This window comes from Corvus hawaiiensis, chromosome 3, assembly GCF_020740725.1.
Source record: "Corvus hawaiiensis isolate bCorHaw1 chromosome 3, bCorHaw1.pri.cur, whole genome shotgun sequence".
In the NCBI taxonomy this organism is placed as follows: domain Eukaryota; kingdom Metazoa; phylum Chordata; class Aves; order Passeriformes; family Corvidae; genus Corvus; species Corvus hawaiiensis.
Genome location: NC_063215.1, coordinates 52,643,339 through 52,665,427, shown reverse-complemented (window position 1 = coordinate 52,665,427; position 22,089 = coordinate 52,643,339). Strand labels below are relative to the sequence as shown.

The window sequence follows — 22,089 nt, the reverse complement described above, 5'->3', positions numbered from 1 at the left end:
AATATCTGTCCCAAAATAGGTAGTGTAAGGCAGAGAGAAGTGGGGGAAATTAATTTTTGCTTTTTTTGAGTTTCTTTGGGAGTCTAGTGCAGAGATGGGCTTAAGCCACAGACTCAGAACTGGTTTTGATGTAAACTTGAGGGAGGAGGTGCTGCTGACAGGCAAAAATGCAGTTTATGAAAGCGCCATAGCACTTCCCTCCCAGCTCTGCCACCAAAACTGCAGTAGAACTACTGCACAGCACAAAGGGAGACAAGAGGCTGGTACAAGGAGTTTCTGGCACTCAGCAGAACTGGCCCTGGCTGTGGGAAGTCAGTATTGGTTTTGAAAACAATCTTTGGAGGTGGTGTACATTTCTCAGAAAGCTCTGCAGGTGGCCCTAGTGCTGAGCTTTCAAAAGTACAAAGCTTTCAGGCATCGTTACACAGATCTGCTGTATATTTAAACCTATTCTTAGAGTGGGTGTAAGGTGCCTAAATACAAGATCGTAGTAGTAGTATTAGTAAGAATAATTATAATAATAAATTATAATAGCACTAACAACAAAAGCTGTGAACACTCTACCTTATGTGATCCCTAAAAGGGAAGCTCAAAAACTAAAACGTAGTAATAGATTTTTGTTGGTTTCTCCTTTCTGTGGCGTTCATGAGTCACAGGTCTGTCAAGAAAAAAAAAGCCTTAGAGCTGCCTCCTTTTAATAGTTTAGCTGAAGGAGAAAGATGATGCAAGCTGTCTCATTCACTGCTGACCGAGCTTCTTACTCAGGACACGACAGAACTTGACTGCAAAAGCAAGAATCTCTGTAAGTGGCAGAATGGGAAAGGGGTATCCCTGGAGGCTGCTCTGTCTTTCATTGCCAGCCTCTATAATTATACAGTGCCTTTCAAAGCAACTTGTGAAAGCTGTCTTTGCAGCCTGCTTCTCTTTCCCAGGCCCTGGGGAAAGTGCATCATAGCCTTTCCCTGCCAAATCCAAACACCTTACGATCAAGCATTTCTAAATATGGCTCTGCAGTGGAGCTGCTGGGGGAAAGAAAATAAGAGGTGAAACTCTTTTCTCATGCATGTCTCACCTGGAAATCTAGTAAGGTTCAGAATAGTACTGCAGAGTGAGGAGCTAAAAGATTTTATAGTAAACAATAGCCCTAACTCGCCGATATTTTTCTTCTTTTTCTTGATTTTGAAATCACTTTTTAAAACAAACTGTGTTTGCTTGTGTTTCTTAAAATCTTTCAAAACCTTAAACCTCTTCAAAAAGTGGAAATCCTCTTCATCTAGCCCATGTCAAAGACACTGTCAAAACCATGAGGAAAAAATCTTCATGCTGTTACTAATAAATGCACATTACAGCATGGATAACAAAGGATAGATGCATGTTCTCCTGCGTGCTTATGGGCAGGGAAGAATAGCTATTTTTCTCTCCACAGCATCATGTGGTAAGAAGCCAGATCATTCCAGCTCATGTTATTACATTCCTTGGGAACATTCTTGTACAATACTGCACCACTTCCCTGGTGCTAAGTGATAAAGATTGCAACTCCTTGCCTTGGTCTGGTGAACATTTCTGTGAAGAGATTCAGTTTCTTAAGTGAGTAAAAGCACACCAGCATAGGTATGGGCTGCAGAGGTTACTTCTGGATAGGGAAAGGCAAACACAGATTTGTCCTTCGGTTGCTCTTTTCTCAGCTGATTCAGGTTCCCAAGGCTAAACTTGTTGTGTTATCCTTTCCAGTGACTGCGCACTTTGGAAGGATAAAGAACTATTTTAAGTTCTCATTTATATGGAGTGCTATAAAATAAGGCCCAAGATGGATGAACAGGGGCTCTGTTTTTTAACAACAGTGACTTAGAGATCCGCACACCAGCCATCTCTCCTGTAGAGTCAGACAGATTTACAGTGCCTGAAAATGTTTGCCAACAAAGATGTTATTGTAACTCCAGTGCCTGTTCAGGGAAGTTTATGAGGTAGAGTTAGAAACTGTTCATATTGTCTTCCTGCACTTGATGTATAGGAGAGACAAGGTGCCAGATACATTGCTGAGTTAAAAACAAAGCTACTGCTATGTTAGGATTATATCTAACATCAAGTACCTCATGTTCTGCTCTGCTGCCTCTACCCTTCACCTAGAAAGTTTGCCATGTTTGACCCTCCTTGCATGGCTGTGGACAATATAGTTGTCTCTTCTGTGCTTTTGCTTGCACAGCTGATAAATGGAGGCAACGTTCATTATCTGGAAAAAATTATTGCATCTGTTCAATTATTTGTGACAAAGTTGCCTGGTCTTTCATAGGATTGGTTGTAGTTTACAATAGTAGTAGCCAACTTTCTCCCTCAGAAGCAGCGGATAACCCATCGCTGTATGATAGGCCATTTCTGTAAGCAGGCATATCTCCATTGGGAGCTAACAGAAACGAAACTTTTGCTGGGGTATTATTCTCCTTTCCAAAATATGCTAGTGCTGTTTGGTTTGGGTTTTTTTCATATTGACCTCTTGGATTGTCATTTTGTTTTTTCTAAACACCTGTCAACTGTTAATACAGTTATTCATGACAGATCATAAATCTTTATCCAAAGACTGTTCCAATTGCTAGTGAAGAACATGAGGTAGTTCTGCTTCTTCTGCTTGTAATTCTGGGACCATATGTTTTATGTATGCTTATGTGTCTAAAATGTATCTTAACTAAATCTCTCATATGACTATCAAACTGAATATTAGCTGTATTTTTAATTAGGGAAATTTTAAATAATTTTTGCAAATTTTTTTTTTTTGCTCTTGGAGGAAGTTAAGTAAGCCCCATAATAAATAGCCTGCTCAAGGAAGAATACCCTGCCTTTTGGCTTCTAAACTTTGCACTGATTGTGTTGAGCCTATGCTCCAGAACCAATGCTTTCCTGTGAATACATCACTGACATTAGCTGCACATTCCTTGGATAGCAGCAAAGTATTCGTCTGTCTAGACACAGCCAAATAAGAGCACAAAGCTTACTTTGAGCAAATCACTAACAACTTCTGTTGGCCAACAACAGGCAGAAAGGTTCTCTGATCCCTTTAGCTGTGGCTCATGGGAGTTAGTCCAGGCTCCACGCAAACTGAATCACTGCAACACATGCTGCTCCATCATTTCCATTCTAGGAAGAAAAAATACAATCCAGAGAGGCTATAAAGAAATGTGGGAGCGCAGCCAGAGTAGTTGATGCCGAACCTCTCCTGTTGGCATGGTCAGTTTTTAAGCACCCAGGTGTAACACAAGGTTGGAGGGATATAGACCATGCAGGTGATACCTGGACAATCACTCAGTTGTTGGAATGGTTCTGTTTCTCTCACATTTCTGTCCAGTTCCATGTTTGGAATGTTACTTTTTCTGGGCTAAAAATTTAGCATTGAATATTTTTTCTACTTGTGGTGAAAGCAGATTTTCTCTCTGTGATCCATTTGGATTTAGAAGTGAATCTCTGAGAGGAGTTGGTTTTTTTCCTAATTCCTTGGTTGTACGAAATATCTTCCCAGAAAATCCACTTCTTTAAAGTACCCAAGAGCCAGATTTAACCATATGCTCCATTAGAAAGAATGAGAAAACTGTATACATTTCAAGATAGCAGAAAAAAAGCAATTCCATCCATTCAATGTTTGATGAGATTTTTCAGGTCTGAATGAAAACTGGATTTACTGGAGTATTGCTTCCTGTGATTCTATTTTGGTTTCAATTATTTATTAAAAGCAAGGAGAATTCTACTTAATCAAAGATTCAAAATCATGTGGGTAATTTTTCAGTGCTATGAACAGGTATTATTAGGTAAACTAGATGTAACAATCTTGGTATAACAGAAACTGATAATTTAATCCATTTGGAATAGCACAATAATGTAGATTACTATAGTATATGCTATTGCTGTCGACTAGAGAAGCTGAACTTGTGAGATGTGTGAGCTCTCCATATGTTCTGAAAAAAATTTTTTTTTTTTCAATATTAATGATCTTCATACCAAGAAAATTAAGATTACCAGTAGGCATATTACAAACAACATCCATCTCATTCATTTTTCATTGACACTGAACTCACTGCATCACTCTAATTATATGGCAACCCATGATAAAGACCTAAGAGCTTGGATCCTCACAGTTATGTTGTAAAATAGATGCAAGAGGCTTTGTGATCTTGGTACCAGCAAGGCACGTAATGCTTCAGCCCGCTCAAAGGTCTTAAGCCTTTGAAGGCTTGTGAGGAAATGACAGATAATAAATTAGTTACACGAAAGTATATTAAACAAGCAAGAACCTGACCCAGCAATATGCATTGAATGACTGCATGCATTCTGTCTCATGGACTTTCTCCTGCTTCTTCTTCTTCTGGGAACAACCAGAAGCAACTGGTGTTGCTTTGTTGCTACTTTGCTTTTGCAATGTGCCATGCTGCAGAGCATTCTAAAAAGGGGTTATAAATATTTTTTTCTTCTCTCTGTTCATCCAAAACACTTTTGTTTGTTCAACAAATATATTTAACAGAAGGTCCTCTAAGTTTATACACACTGCTGATGTCAGCTGACTCCAGACAAGATAGAGCAGCCAGGGAAAAGGTTTTCTTTCCAATATTGTATGACGATTTCAGGATACTGGTAAAGGGTCTTTGATGCAGCCACAAGTATTCAAGTGACTTTTCCTATCCTTCAAAAGGTATAACCAGTTGGCTCAGACACAGCTAAATATTTCCTGTATGTAAACAAAAATTAATTGATGTAACAGTTGGCTTTCAGACAGCTGATTTGACAAAGTGTTCTAGGCACATTCAAGGCCTTTCCCCCCATTTTTAAAAAGCAAATATTTATCTAGAAGCAGAGGGTTATCCAGAAGTAATGATGTCAATGTCACCACTAAGAACATGCTGGTTACACTCCTGCAGCCTCAGCTGGCCTCTCTAGGAGCAAAGTTCAAGGTCATTAACAAGGAATGTTCCAGAAAGTTGTCATATTTAGCACAAAATAGCACACTCATCAATCATCTCTGTGAAGCAAATAAGATTTTGACAAATGGCATGTTTGTTTTAAGTGCCTGAAACTACTGCTATTTTAGGAGGCCTTGTTCTATTGTCAAAGTAGAAGAGCTAAAGTTATTTCACTTCATCATGTGGTAAAATCACCTATTGAATCAGGGCACTGCAGTCTTGCTCAAAACCAGCCCAAATACTTGAGATGTGCCTACCCTCCTTGCTCTGCTGTAGTGCTTTGCACACATTATCCTTACTAGCAAGGCAGTGAGTAGGGTCCCCCTGTCCACTTCAGTTGAACTGGAGGCACAGTCCTGTTCTTTAAAGACTGTGCAGAGCGTGGTGGCTGGCAGCATGATGAGACTTTTCCCCTCAAACCCCCTTGCAGGGCCATGTCCCTCAACTGTCTGCTTTGCCAGCATGCTTTCCTTTTTCCTTCTTCCTTCCTCTTCAGTATGCTAGGCAGACATCTTTTTTTCCCAAACAATCTTATGTGGTTTCATTACAAAGTCTTCTTTTTTAGCCTGTGCTGGTGCAATGTCCTTCAGCAGCACTTGTGGATAGATACTTCGAGAGGAAGAAGATCTGAGGAGGAGGATGACAGCAGTGAAGATTTTGTTTCTAGATACCCTCCGTCTCTCAGCTGTCAGAGGAGGTGATGTAAATGAAAGAGAGCTTCAGTGTGATAAACTAATACAGAGTCAGTGGACTTTGTCTTCTTAATATGCCTTCTCTTGTGAAATTAGGCAGTGCATTTTAGTCTTTTCTTTTTCCTCCTTCAGAAATTGTTAGTGTGTCAAAACCAACAAATACAGACTGAATGCTAATAGTAGGTAAGGCAGGTATCTGTTTCCTATGCTTTGCAATTATATTGTTTATTTTGAAATTTGTTGTGAATACTGTTTGTAAGTAGGCTTGAATAGTACTATTATTCAAATTTCATTGTTCTTTCATCAAGCTCCTATGACTGTACTCTGACTAAATATCATATTTTGTATCCCAGATCTCCACTGGAATCAGTGTGATGATCTTCAGCACTCATGATCTAAGCAGCAAATGTTATCTTTGAGGTCTTTATCAGACAGTTTTCCCTCTCTCTTACTCATCGCGCAAATTAAATCAGAAGTTACCCAGTACCACCCACAAGTCCCCACATCCTGACTCTCCACTGAATCCTATTCCACAGCACCAGTCTTTTTGTCGTGCCACATTTTACATTCACTCTGTAAGTCCATGGAATATTTGAAGATATGTACACTTAGGGAAATCCCAAGAATTCCTCTGTTTTCATAGTATGGGAAATGCATTGGTCCAAGTGAAATTACACATATTTTCCTGTATTGAGGTTCTTAGATTTTTTGAAAAGCTGGACAATATCCTTCATCTTCCACATTGCTTCTTTTCTTTCTTTATTGTAGATGTCCAGATACCTGATTCCTTCTTTGCTTCTCCAGTCACAAATAATTTCATTGAAGCATTTCACTGCTGGAAGAGCAGCCTTTTCCCTTCCTACCTTATGTCCATCTTTCACGCCCCCATGTGTGTCCTTGCATTCACCTCTTTGGCTTTTCTGTTTTCAAAGGGCTGTAACAGAACTTTTTTCTTTGGCTTTGTCACTGAAGAAACGCTATTGATGTAGACCCCAATGCGTCACAGAGGAGCTTTCCCCTAAGCTTCAGCTATCCTATTGTTTTGTCTGACCAAGTCTATTCACAAGATAATAACACTTAATGAGTCCCTCTCTCTCTCTCCTTCCCACAGGCAGACTTGTAGACGCCACTCTTTGGCTTTTTAGCGTTAAGAGTAGGAAGCAGTCACTACAAAGGCATGCCTACACTGCAGGCAGAGAGCTGTGATTGCATCACATGCAGACGTACTTGAGTTACCTATTCTGTCAGCCCCAGGACACTGCGTGCTTACCAGTGCCCTTACCCTGCGCTAAGCTGCAGCCTCCTGCAGCTCCATTTCCTTCTGCAGCTGGGTTCCCACAAGTATATTTCCATAGGTGTATATCCAGCGGACCTCCCACTGATTTGTAAATATTTTCAAAGGCTGAAAGGTAGCCAAATAACACCAACAATTCATAAAACCGATCTGGAAACCGTGTAGGAATTGAGGAAGTTTCTACTCGGACGCATGGCAATCCAGGCTTATGCAGTGTGTGGTAAGAGATACTATGTTACAGAAAAGTATTTTCGGAAAAAAGGGGCTTTAACCAACTTTTTATTAGTAGTATCATCCCAACAAAAGCACTAAAATGGCCTTAGCAGGCTTACAGCTATACTCCTGCAAGGACTTTTGATGTCAAAGTAGTATAAACAGGCGTGTGTTTACTGAGCAGCAAAGGGAACGTCTCTCTACTGGGAGGCTCCTGTCACACACAGGCACCCCTGAGCATCCTCTGTACTTGCAGATTTGAGTAAAAGTATTCTCCTGTCACAATTAACACCTGTAAAATGTGCTGAGTGATCTATTTTGACTAAGATTTTTCTGCCTGAGTCTCCCATGTTACACCATCTTCTTCTTTGCATCATGAATATAAATACTCTGGCAAAGATACAAGAGTGTCCTGGCTGGACAATTGACTCTTTTTTTCCCAGGAGAACCCTCATTTTTACCTCATGTCACAGATTTCTCATCTCAGCTTCTGAAGGGTGAGCAGCTGCCTTCCTCTGTTTTTTCCTCCCCCTACTTCTACACCTGGACAAGATTCCCAAAGGAGCACTTCCTTCCCGGAGACAAGAGGGCTTTTCCAAACAGCTCTTCCCACTGCATGGACCATCCCCATGCCGAAACTTTGCTCTGCAGGGGTGGGGAGGATGCACCACAGCATGCCATCCTGCTTACTCTGTTTCCTACTTATGTAGATGTTTTAAAAATCCCTTTGCTTTGTATGCGAGCAATCACTGTTGCATTTCTTATTGCACCTATCTGCTTTGTCTGAAGCAGTATCTGTGGATTAGTAAGGTCCATAATTTGAAAATTATATGTATAAAGAACACGGGAACATGAAAGCAGTGGCATGTTCTGGCAGCTGCAAATTGCAGTTTGGGAAAATTAGTCCTGAATTTTGAAGGCTGAATGTTAAGTTAGCCAAATCTTGCTTCTGCAGACTGTATCCAACTGCACTGAGTGCCAGTTGGTTACTTCTTCCATATCAACAAAATACAGTTTATGTATCTTTTCTTCCATAACAGACTTGCATGGCAATTTTAATAAAGGTTTTTTAAAGTATCAGGGATTATTTTAGTTCAAAATCTTGAGTGGTAAAGTATCCAAAGTAAAAGCTGTTATGTGTCTATTATTGATACTGTTCATAATATTAATATCAAGCTGCTAAAGTGCTGGCTTGCTGAACACCAGCTCTTCTGTTGCATTTATGATCCCAAACTTCCTTGCTAGTAAGCTATGACTCCTTTATGTATTTAGCACATTAGCTGCAATCTTGGCAAAGAGCAATCCATCTGTCCTTTGAGTAGGGTGCAAAATAGGCTGACAATGCACAGAGGGTGCCTAAAGCAACTTGTTCTGCAATGAACTCAGATGTACAAATGTGACTCAGTGCCTGTTGCTGCCTTTAAATGTAATTGTCCAAAACAGCTGACTCAAGCAGCCCATAAAACCCTGCCCATACAAAGAGCTCACCTACTCCATTTGACAACTTGTTTCGGCTGGTTTATGCTAAGCATTCTCTTACTATTCCTGCCCATAGGACACCATCCACTCCCCCACTGAAAGCACTGAGACCTTTGCAGTTGGCTTCAGTGATGTGTGGAGCCTGTGATTATCCCTGTACAGATATTAGTCCCTAAGAACAGTCCTCCTCCCACCATTGTTTTCAGTAGTTGCTGGACACCTCCCACTGCATTTTCAGGGATGGAGTTCCCAACTCTCCACTCACTGGACTACCAGTCTCTGGAGCAATAACTTTATGGATGTGTGGGTTGAAAGTCGTGAGGGATGCTTAAGGGGAATGTCAAGGGACACTGAATACACTATCACATGAAAGTGGAATATTCTTGACTGCATAGCTCTTCAACCATATTCAGCCTGGACTATCTCTCCTCCTATTAAAGAAAAAGTGATAAGCATGATGTAAGCATCATCTTCTGAGACAATCTAATATTTGGAAGCAAGGAGGATAAAATCAGGGAACAAGCTTGATGCTGAAACAAGAGACCACTGCTCATGCCAAGCTATGATGAGCTCTGTGCTGCTGTATGTCTTGTCAGATCCATGAAAAGAACTCATGTGATTCTTCACAGGATGTATGTCAGAGCCTCAGGGTGAGGCGGCTCACACAGCTGACTCCATGTTCATGTGGATGTGCCTCTTCCATGCTGATCAGATAGGAAAAATCAGGAACTTTGGTCAGAGAGGGACAGTTAGCAAGCAGGGCAATAAATATCAGAGAAGAAACTGTTGCATGAAAGAGAAACAAAAAAGGAAGGATGTTCTGGCAGGCATTTGGGAGAAAAATAAAAGACATTAAAACATATGGAAATTATTTGTGGATCTATATATTATCTCAGCATAACTTCAGTCACCAACTACTTCCCTGGTCTACCCACTGTAACCTCTTCCACTATCTTCATTTTCTCTTACTCTAATTTCTCTCTTCACACAAATAGGCTTTTACTTATACCAGGTTTTTTTAAAAAAATTAAATTATTAGCCATATTTTTCAATTCATTCACCTGTCTACTAGTTATATCACCATCTCCTTTTTGTGCCTAGCACTTGCATGTTTTAAACCTTCATATCTCTCCAGATTTTTCAGCCTTTATCTTCAGGTTCTGTCCTCAGTGTTTCCTGACCTTCCCATAACTTCCTTATCATTTTATTAAATAGAAGTGTCCTGCCCAATAAGCTTTATATCAGCTTTTCCAAAATTTATTTATATTTCTCCCATTTAAAATGTAACCAGAGATTGTGTAAAGGAAAGCAGAAATTTTGCCTGAAAGGAAAATCTAGGAAAATAACTGAAAAATATGTATCATATTAATTAAGTTTGGGGAGGTGATAAATACGAATTTTCTTTTCAAAATTTCTTTTAATGTTAATTTTGTAATGCTGAAATTTTAAAATACATTATTACAGTAAAAAATATTAATGTTTGAAACTGTCTCGTTTCCAAAAAAATAGCATGTATTGGATGTTTCAAAAGGTGGTGTATTTTCTTTAGAATTTCTCTTCATTAAGGGTACAAAAGTTGAAAAGGGCTGCTTTGGTTTACAAGGAACAAAAACTTTGAAATCATAGTGCAAACTACAAAAGCCATTCCTCTGTACAGCTTTAAATAAAATAATTTGCAATTTATGGTACATGTAAAAATGCTTTCAAAAGTCCAGGAGAAAAGAATTATACGGAAATGTTGGAGACAATTATATTTCACAACTCTTTGGGATGGATGGCTAACATATTACAAGAATAAGCTGATTTTCTTACAGGTACAAGCAAGTTAAGTGTGCAATCCAACAGTTTTGTGAAGAATTCCTGCCAATTTCCAATTGCAAATATAGAAAAAAAATCTCATTATTTGAAATTTTTCCAACTCAAAACAATCATATTCTAAATCTTTCTTCTCAGTATGCCAAGTCTATGCACTCTTGAAAATTCTTTACCAGTGTGTACTAACATCAAAGGATAATACAAAATTATATGTAACATCTGCCTTGAAAACATGTCAGTATTTCATTTTAAATACAAAAATATAACTTGATTCTACCGTGGGTGTTACTAAAATCTTCTACATAGGATGAAATTTTACCTTATTTTAAGTTGTATTCCCCACCCATTTCTGTAACTGCTGAAAATAGGCTTGTGTGAATTCTTTAACAAACCAATTCTTTCCTAAGTAAAGCCAGAATTACAGAATCAGGTCATATTTCAGTAAAATAAAAGTGTTTTGACATTACTCATGGGCCACATTTTTAAGACAAACAGAGAGGGTATTATCTCTTCCATGACACATTTGAGTAGCCACTTCTAAAATTTTCCAGCTTTGAAATCTGAGGAATTTCCAGCCACGAAGAGCAAATACATTGTACTTCTGCTCCTTCTGTCTATGTAGCTGTGCACTAGTGAGAATAAAATCTTCTCACAGGAGCTATTGAATACTTGAAATTGAACTTTCTAAAATAATTGCATGATTTTCCATGTGATAGGTGCAAGAAATAAAGCATCAGAATTTACCAAATACAGACTAACTCCTACTATGATTTACAAAAATGTTTTAAGTTAGACTTTTTTCTACTAAAATTCTCTGTATCACGTTTGCCAAGGAGTTCACTTCTCCCAAATATGTTTTGTTTTGATTCAATGCCAATATTGTGACCTAGTATATTTAGACCAGGCAAAAATTTAGATTCCTACTTAAAAAACCCCACACAAAACAAAAAACAAAAAGCCCCATACCAAAATCACCAAAAGCAATTGGTGCACTTGAGAAAAGTTGTTGCACATTCTTTGAGGTTAATATACTGAGAGCAGACAAAAAAAATCTAAATCTACAGCAACAATAAATTAAACAGACGAGAAAGTCACATATTAATCTCATTACTGGAAAAGAATCATGAAACAGCAGAGCATCAGATGTAAGGCTGAGGCTTTCCTTTAGTGCTGTAAAAAGTGATACCAGATAAAAGGTGGGAGAGTGCAGGCACTTTTGAACAAACTGCATCCAGATGCTCATATGGGCCTGATCCAAGCTGCCCTAAACTGACAGGAAGAACCTCACTGATTTCAGTGCTGTTCAGAGCTGGCTTTCAGAGGATTGTTTTCTCAGCCAAGTGCCACATCACCAGGTCAATCCTGCACAGCTGCTCTTAGAAACTGTCTTTAGTCTCTGGTGGGGTGCTTCTGGTCGGTCGTGTCGCAGCACTCCTGGGCAGGGCTAGAAAAGGAGATGGAATACAAAGAACAAAATAGCCATTTAGATGAAGCTTCCTTAGAGAGAGAGAACGAGAGGGAGAGAGAGCGCAACTGAGAGAGATCAGACAGAGGTTTTTGCCAGGTTCTGTGAGCAAATGACATCAGGCATTTATGGAGGCTGAAACAGTAACAGCCAAATTTTTCTCAACCTTGAGAGAACCCACTAAGGGCTCTGAAGTGGTGTGAAAGGAAGGGCAATCTGTCTAGTTTGCCTTCTTGACGTATGTGCATGTCCTGAACATCAGCTGTGCATAAGCCTCTAAAACCACAGCAGTTCAGTAGTGCTGCAGAATCAACATATGCACCTCTTGCATTGCCGTGGAAGGGACCATGGGCTGACTTTCCAAATATTTCTAAAAAAGCTGTATACCTTCACTGACCTGGAGAGAAAATATCTGTGCCAACAAATGGAACACATGGGTGTCTGCTCAGGCTTCCAGCTTCTGTTGAAATCTAAATATGAAGCTAACCAAAAAGTTGTGGCCAACTCTATTTTGGTGTTAAATAGCCAAACTTCATTGAAATTTATAGAGTTGAACCCCAAAATACAGTATATAGTTTTTCACAATGGTTCTATGCTTTTATATTCTTGCACTCACCCTGACACTTCTACACTAATGTCTCATTTTCCGATTCTGTAGTGTAGATAATTATGCAGGCATTTTACTTAAGTCAAGACGTCTATATTCTCAGTGGCAGAAGATCATTATGAACTGCCCAGTAGAGGGAGCTACTTGATTTTAGGAATAAAACCTATCAATAGACTTTGAGAATAATCACATTTCCATGAGATTATGCAAATCATGGGGGGCATCAACTCCTTCTGACAGCAGCACTAAAGAAACTGAAAGGTGGCATATTCTTTTCCTGACATGCTTGTTTTAGCTGGTAGCACAAAGTGCTGAAGAGTGATCTAAATGAAGCTTTGGTTTTATGCTCTGACATCAGCCTAAATGACACTAGATACTACTGCTCAGAAATAAGCATTATTTCTGCTCATGCTCCTGGTTCACTTTTGGTGGATTTCTCATTTTATATTCTCTCCATACTGAAGTTAGCAGCAGGTTTTCACTCCAGAACAGATTTTTTAGCTCTTTGCCTTTTACCAGACCAATCTGATTGAAATTTCATAAGTTTCTGGCAAAGTAGAAATTTAATGGAAAGTTTGAGGTAAATTCAACAAGATGTTTGGGAGACAGGAGGGTTCAAAAAAGGAAGTGGTTTCACCTCTTGAAAATTTTCCTAACTTTTTTTTGGCTCATAGTAACTGCAAAATGTCTTGGCTGAGAAACCAGAAATTCTTTTTAATCTTTTGTAGATGGTGATTCCTCTTTCCTTTGGCTTCTTTTGGGGTGCTTCAGGGGGCAATTATTTAATCACTAAAAGACATTTATGCAAATGTTTAGGGTTCCTAAATCCATATGTCAGCTTTTATAGGGCTTATGAGATCTAGAGTAGGGAAATGCAGCTTTCCCAGACTGCACAGACTGTTTCATGGGTAATTCTTTTGATCAAGGCAGGGCAAACTTCTTTTCAGAAAGGACTTCAGTAGGTTTCAGTTCCCCTATGAGAAGATCTGAAGGGTTCCACCCAGAGCACCATCAGGTCTTCCAAGACCTGCAGGAGGCAAAGGCCATTCCCATAAAGGCGTTTTGCTTCCTTTTTGTCTCTACATCTGCTTAGAGCTCTCCTTCTTGCCTCTGTTATCTGCACGTACATCACTTGGCAGGGTTTGAGGGAGAAGATATCCTCCACCACAAATCTAAACTGGTCCTGTAAGCTCTGCCGCTCCCAGTGTATGCCCAGAGGCAGGCCTGTGCATAAAGATTTACCTCAATGATATCCAGGAAAAAATCCACATTTGTGTTCTCACTGAGTGGCAAAATGTCCTGTACTGGCCCTGAAGATCATGTCTTTAGGTGTAGTTAGCAGTTTTTCAGTAGTTAGCAAAACTTTCCACAATGAGGATTGAAGGAGATTTGTACATTCACAGTCTGTGATTTGTTACTCCTATTGGCCCAAAATCTAAGGACTGAAGTAATTTACTGGAATTATTTTTCATAGAATACTATTAAGTAAAAGATGAGGTTCCCTAATGATTTATGAACAGACCATGGTCCAAATTAATACCAACATGGTGAAGATACTGTTCCATTTTTTGAAATTTTTGTGCTGCTTCCAACTTCTTGGATTTACCATGAATTATATCATTTTCAATCCAAAAAATACAGAAATAAGGATGTAGGATCAAAAAACGTAAGTCAGAAAGAATCTGTGGAAGTTTGGGAAACTTGAAACCATGCGTCAGAAAGGAATGAGGGAGGTATGCAAAATGTATAAAAGAATTAATATTACACCTGCAGGCAGAATTATCCTCCAAAGTACAGAATATTTTCTGAAAGTAATTTAGTGTTATTGAAATGTTTACTGGAAGAACAATGTTTAAAGCTAGTCGTGACACAGCCACTGCATTATGTGTGAGATGTTCTCCTGCTACCAAACTCTCTTTTTCCCCATTCCATCTTTTCTCCTGTCTCCCTATCCCAAATTATCCCAAACTTTACTGTAGAATCTATTTTATGAAGGGAAAATAAATTTTTAAGAAAGTTCAGTATGTTTGCAGGTTTTATGTGTCAATAAGACACCTAGTAGTGCCACAGAAGTAAAAAAGTGGTACCTTAAAGATGATATACTGAGTTTGCATTGGTTAAATTAAGGAAGAACTGGTGAGTTCAAAGAGATATGGACTTGGGTGGGAGCAACGACAGAGAAGTGGCAGCTATCTCAAAAGCATGGGAGAAGTGAAAAAAATAAATAATATCTTAAAACTATAGAGAAAAGGACTTCCAAAAAGGTTGTTTCTGGGGGGGCCAAAGGGAAAACAAGAACAAAATTATTTTCAACAAAATTCCTCATTACATTTAAAAAAATGGGTATGATTTAAAGGCATGCAGCTTGTTAACAAAGACTTTGTAACCATCACTTTGCTAACCTCTTCTACAAGTCTGCACTGGATGATTTTCAACTCTTTTATTTCTTCCCCTCCACCAAGCAAAAGTATTGAGAAATCACTGACACACAGAAGACCAGAAATGGGAAACAGAACAGAAAGGATCAGTGTTAGGACACCTCAGGGGCAATCCTGAATGTTGTCCCTCTTTGAATGCTTTCGAAGAAAGACATTTTTCACCCTGCAAATAATTATGAGGACCAGCCATCCATCACCTAAAGGAAATTTCTTCATTACAATCCATTTGTCTTGTAATTTCTCTGTTCGCAAATATGTGTTGGCTTTTTTTTCATGAAACAAGTCCATCACCTTTCACATACTTGAAAGAGAAACTCCAAAAAGGAGTGCTTCAGGTTCATTATTTGGCTCAGTTATTTGCCAGATGTTAAATGAGGCTGTGTTTTGGCTAGTCTGTATGCTCTAATGTAATATTAAACCAAATAATACATTAAATGGGGTCCAAGTGCAGACCTGCAGTTAAGAGAAGCATTTTATAAAAAAGAAAGATTCCTGAAATTTAATCTTCACTCTTGAGATAATCTAAATTATTTAACAACATAAATTAAAATCACTATATGGTTAAAAATGCGACAAAAATCCACTAGTTTTCAATCCAAATAATCTCCACCAACACTCACCCTATTTTACCTTCAAAATAACATTACAATGTCTGGAAGGTCTAGTTGTAAGGGACTCTGACCTCTGCTTCCAATTCTCTTCCTGAGAATTGCAGGCTATCTATCTGCAGACCTGGTTTCCATGTGTCCCATTTCATAATCATATCAAGAAATTTATTCCACCAAACATCCTTAAATGGCAACATTGCTGTTTCTGGCTGGCAGTTCACAAGAGTTTCTGGATTATAAACTCATCCGTGAACGCAGAATGTCAGGTTAGCTGCCTGTACAGTTACAGCGTGATGGAAAACTGCGTAAAATGAAAAACATTTGGTAATTGATTATCTTTTTCTCTATATGCCAAAAAGTTATTTTTGAGGGTTGTCAACATTTACAATTATAACTCCAAAGTCTGCTTGCAAGATTAATTGATCTCTTCCATCTTGATCATTGCTATACTTATGAAAATGAAATTAACATGCTTTTATTACTTTATGTATTCATCTGGTACATAGAATAGACATCACAAAAAACTACCCTGAAGAAAAAAGCAAAACAAAAAAAACAAAACAAACAAAAAAACCCCCCAAAAAACCACAAAACAAAACAAAACAATAAAAACAAAACAAAAATGCGTGAAATATGTATTAAAATATCAGAAAACACATGAGAAAGCTAAATTAAAAAATCTACTTGCTGGTGTCACCTGGTGACAGAAATCTCTGACATAAAGTCTGCTCTTTTTGGATTATGTGCTTTTAGTATCATCCCACAGCTAACATTAAAGCAGTAAGATAATTTTGTGGGAATTTTTTTTTTCATTTACTGTTTGAAACACTGCGTCCTACTGTTCCACAAAAGACCTGTTTTGAGCTAGCATTTTTTTGGAAGACCCTACTTGACTTGAGTGAGTTTCACATCAGGCCTCAGTTCTATACCAGATAAAACTCTCCCCACAGGATTTTTCTGCTATCCATCATAGGCAAATTAAGAGGAACCAGGAGGTTATCTGAATCCTGAGGTGCACAAGTAATTGTGAAAATTACTTCTGGCTTGTTCATAGGAAGGATATAAAATTACCCATTTAACTGTTTGAATACTCTCTAACTGTCTCAACTATGCCTCAAGTAGGAATTGTTTGGTTTCTTGGAGTTGCTCTGGGATTATATACGTTCTCCATTTGCAAGTTATCATTCATGACCAGTCACCCACTTGTAAGTAGCACAGCCATGTTCAACTAATTCTGGTATGAATTTGAAATCACATCACAGCATGACAACATTAATTTCTATCTTCCTCTGCATAGATGTTGACAATAATAAATAGGCAAATGAATAGGATGGTAACTAGGATTTCATCTGTATGTGTGCATAAATGATTATGAAAGAAACACAAATGACAGAGGCATGAATAGCCTAGAAAATAAGAAAGTGGGTAAAGAAATACTTTTTGGTGTTAATTAAAAAATACGTACAACTTATATAGGCTTAATTCAACATGCCTGTATTTCTCCTCAACCCCATACACTTATGAATGATTGTTCTGACTGTCAGGACCTAAAGAGAGGAACAAAACAGTGTAAATTAATATATATTTGAAACAATATTGAACCTCTTCTTAGGACAAAGTAACAGGAATGGAATGATGTTGAGACACGCATTTTGTTTAAAAGGTTCTTCTAGCTGTTTGAAATTCAGGCAAGAGAAAGCTTAGACCTGTCTGGGTTTGTAGCACTTTGCCTGAGCACCTCCACAGCTAATGACTGAAGCAAAGCCTTGTGAAAGTTGTGGTTGAAACAGATGTTCATAGCAGAAATAAAATACACAAAAGTTATTACTTACATTTCAAAGCAGCCATAAAAAACAAGCTTAGTAATTATTACAGACATGAATATCCTAATATACCTCTAACTGTAATCATGTTCAGGTCATTTGATACAAACTTTTCTAATTTGGCAACAAACTGTTTGCTTGGAAGTCAAGCAATTGTAGCTAGAAATTACTCTAGGTTTAAGCAAACATTGTTCACAGTTTAATCCTCCATTTGCTGTGGTTATCTCTTATTTGTCTTCCCCAGTGAAATTCAGATTTCTCTGTCATTATTAGCTGCCCTCCTGCTGCCTCTTCTCCCCTTCCCTCCAGTTGCTTCCACTTCAGTGGTACCAACCTCGGGGAAACAGGCCATCCTTAACTTCCTTGAAGCAGCAGTGTGAGAAGCCTTTCAAAACATATGCTTTAAAAGGAAATTTTTATCTTAATATAAAAATTATTCAGCAAAGAAGGATTTGATTCCCATTTGTGCTTTTCCTTGACTTAAATGTGGAGATGTATACAGAAGACATTAAGAGAATTTCCATATATCCCCAAGGCCACAGAGATACAAGTTTGCTGTCTAGACTCCTCATTGCTTTTATTCTCTTGCTTGTCAGTGAAGCACAGGCCAGCATTGGGCTGGGGGCAAATCACACCCCTGAATTTTGCCAGGGTACTCGCCCTGCCTCTCAAGAGAGCCTCACTCCTGCCAGGTCTCCCTCCCTGCCTGAATCTCTACTCCTGGGATCCCAGCTTTAAACTCAGGCAAAAAAATGCCTGAATACCCTACACAATGGGAATGTCCTACTCTAGACCAGCGTGCTCTTTGTGGGGGTGGTAACTCTGTTGTCCAGCCTTGTGGGACTTGACCAAAATTCAGGTGTCACAGTCCCTGGATGTACTCTAATGATTAGGCCATGGTTCAAGGTAGGTATCAACCAGTTTCTTCAGGGAAGGTGCCTACAGGTAGTGAACTCAAATCCATCCAGAAAGAGCTATATGAAAATTAAGAATGCATTTTTAATAATTCTCAGATGGAGCTAAGTGGGAAATAGTCATTTAACCCTCTCAGGTGGGCAGTCTGTCTATTGAACATATTCACTTTCAGTGAGCTACTTGTGTTGGGGAGATTTCATCAGAAAGTAGCCTGCATGTGCCATCTCAGATATTTTCATGCACAAGAACATGAGGCTGGTCTGACTGGGTCACACCTCAGCTCAGAGTCCTATTATCAAAAAAGTCGAGTAAATATCTGCCAGTACCACTGAAAAATTTTCCATCATTATATTTAAGGTATTTTTTTCCAGGGTGACATTGCAGTGCTGTGCTAGGACTAAAGTGTTAAAATGGGGCTGCATATTAGGCCTGTTCACCCCTGCCTTTCGCAGACTGTATTATTTGTTCCTTCATATTTAGTGCACTTCCCTTGCTACTACTTGCACTGTTTTCTTTCTTTTTTTCATTAACAGAAATATCATGTATTAATGACAAGTACAACAGGAAGAATGAGAAATTTACATAGAAAGCAAATCCAATCAGACTAAGCTGCCTTAAGGTTTTAGGACACTAAAATATAGTTTCCCTTCTTATGGGGAAATAAAAATTCAGTCCAGATCTTGGACAAGAAACAGCAAGGAAAGTTATTAAACATCACACTTCCTTTTGATGAAGGAATACATGTACAATTATTTCTGGTAGAAGTTCAGATCTTTAATTCATGTTGAACTACAGAAAAATAAAAGATGGAAAGAAAAAAATCTGATTTATGTTGCAAATATTTTGGTTTTGCTTTTTTTATCTGTGTGCAAACCATCTATTTGTTTGACACAGGTCATTTTCTTGCCATTGTACATGCCATTCCCACTATGGTATTACAGATAGGCAAAACAGATAAACAGAGGAAGCAAATAAACTGTCTTCAGTGTGTTGAATGCAATTTATAATTAACATGGACAGGAAAAAGATTCTAAGCAGAGGCTTAGAAAAATTACAAGTTCTGATGTTCAACTTGTTTCTAAATTCATCTGTGAACCACTGATAAAGTAGAATAAGAAAAGCCTTTATAAAGTAAATGATATATTATTACACAAAATAATAGGAACATGCAGTGCTGTAAGTATGAATTAGGCATCATGTGGTTGACTTTTGCATTGTATAAACATACTAGTCAGTCCCAAGCTGAAAACGGAGCCAGGAATTCAGTAATCAGTGTCCCTTGTCCAGATATTAGTGACTCCCAAAATTCCTTGGAATAAAGGACCCATATGGAACTACTCATGCAAGTAAAGCAAACTGCCAGAGCAGCCTATATATGATGAGTGATAATATAGTAGCCAGAAATTGAGAGTATAAACACAAAAAGTACCATTAAACTCACTGAATTAAATTAGATTTTTCTATTGTATTTTTTCGCACTGAATCACGATGGGAAAGGAAGACTTTCTTATAAATGCCTAAAATAATATATACGAGCACATGATTATTAATCATGCTACCAGTACACTCCACCTGTTGAGTGAAGGGCTAAAAGAGAATCTTAGTGATTTGATTTGGTATTTTTTGGGATGGGAAATTTGCTTCTAAAACCTCATGGAATTTTAAAGATGTTTCAGTGCTGACAATTCCCCTTGCATAGTGTGGACACACATTTAGGGATATGATCATCCTGCTTACTAGTTTGGTGTGGTTTTCAGCAGAAGACTTTGGGTATTCTTTGCTAGAACTTTACTCGATAAGGATTAATATCAACAATATAATTTATTTCCAAATTTTTGCTGATCCAGAAACAAATAGCTTCATTCTGATGAAGTACCACTCTCTTAATTTGCTCAGCTGGTCCCTTTTTATATTAAGTTCTATAACTTTAAGTTAAAGTCATGAACATCTTTCCAAAAGTATCAATACCATCTAAGTCAAATTAAGCCCATAAAATGAGCAGTTCTCAGTTCTCTTGTTTATTACATTAGATTCTAGCATAGGCAGACAATCGAAGACATTTCTTTTCTTTGTACTCCTTAGTGCCTTGATTAAGACTGCTCTGAAGACTAACATTTCACTAAAAGCATGTCTCATGTTCTTTTCCCTTTTTGCTGTAAATTTAACAACCTTCGGATCAGCGCAAAGGGCGAGTGAGACAGGGACCATTCACCGTGTGTATTTACTTCTCTGCTTAGAAGGTGGAACGTATTGCCTTCCACAAATGACAGCTTCTGCAAAAGAAACCTTTCTCTTTACTATACTTGTCTTACTGGTACTTCTGCCTTCTCACTCCTCTTATGACTAGGGAAAGGCAGCAATGGGAGGTGCAGACCAGCCACAAGGAGATAGGATGAAGCTTATTAGTAGGATTCCTAGTAGTGCTGCAGCCCAAGGATAAACTAAAGAATCTGTGACTATCTGCAGAGTTCCTTCATCATTTGAGTTAGCTCATGGATTTTTCCTGCTCCTGGAGAATCCAGTTGTTAGGATGCCCAACATTCTAGCAATCTACCCCCCAGGCAAATAATTCTTTGTTTTTAGAGGTTTAGAAGAGACCTAGCACTAATGCATTATGATACTTGGAATCAGTGTGAAGTGTTTCACACTTACTTTTAGAGCACTGATGTGTAATTAAAAAATAATATGAAGCTCCAAAGCTTCCAATTCATGTATGGATTGCTATTTTGCGTATATTTTTAAAACCATTCCAAAAAACCAGTCATATGAATATAATGACTAGTTGACATCCCAAAAAATTTGCTGTGAGGCAAAACATAGGGTATAATTTTAGAACAGGGATTTTTTTTCATTTGTAAATGCTTAGCAAATCAAGGAAATTGGCAAATGAATTAAATTTGTGAAACACACACAGCTCTGAATGTACAGTCATTACACATGGCTACTTCATAGAGGTCTTTGGAAAATAGTATGTTTGGTGTTTAATAACCTGTGTTTTATAAGTGTTATTAGGGAAAGTAGTAGGCAAAACCAGAAATTAATCTACTTATCTATATATTTTACATAGAATAAGTTTTTGGTCACAATAATATTATTTCATGACAGAAGTAAAAATAACATTCATTCCCTTTCAATATTTTGCTAAATCATCTAAATCTACATTTGCTGAATATGGCTAACCAGAATGACATACATTTGGTGACCCTGAGCTTAAAAAAAAAAAATAAACACAGTTTTGCTGCTGTCACAAAATTCTAGAGAAATACTTCTGCTCACCAGCAGGCATATAATGAAAAAAGTACTCCTGAAATCCTAAACCTAAAATTTTCCTGTTAGCCAGCATAAATGTCCTCAATGTAAAATCTGATCCCTTAATAAATTAGAATTTATGTAAACTCGGCAAAATGCTCTTTATAAGCAAGAACTAGTCCTAACAAAAAGCTTCTGTGACTAGGCTTACTTGAACGTCTATTATTTCCTCAATCAGGAGGAAGATCAGTCCAGGAAAGAGCCCCAGGCACCTTCAATGTAAAGTAGAAATTAAGGGAACTGGTAAATTCAAGAAATATTTGCTTTTAAAATTATGTTTTATTTGTGTGTCTCAGCCAGTCCAAGCTTGTTTCAGGATGATTAGCAACAGTATTTTCCAGTGTGTTGGAGCAGACAAGGATTTTGCATTTGCTTTTCAATGCACAGTCTATCTTGTTACAGAAAAGAGATTAACCTCAGAAAAATACAGATACAACTTCTGGGAAAGTTATAGTAGTGCTCTCTTAGGACTTTTGCTTCTTGCATTAGAA

General features: G+C 38.1%; 1 long non-coding RNA gene across 1 annotated transcript in view; it reads left to right on the top strand.

Moving 5' to 3' along the window:
• The first annotated feature begins 708 nt into the window (after window positions 1-708).
• Window positions 709-22,089, top strand: part of LOC125322330 — a 33,333-nt gene continuing 11,952 nt past the window's right edge. The window contains exon 1 of the long non-coding RNA XR_007201957.1: window positions 709-802. This is a non-coding gene — a long non-coding RNA (uncharacterized LOC125322330). The remainder of the gene's footprint in view (window positions 803-22,089) is intronic.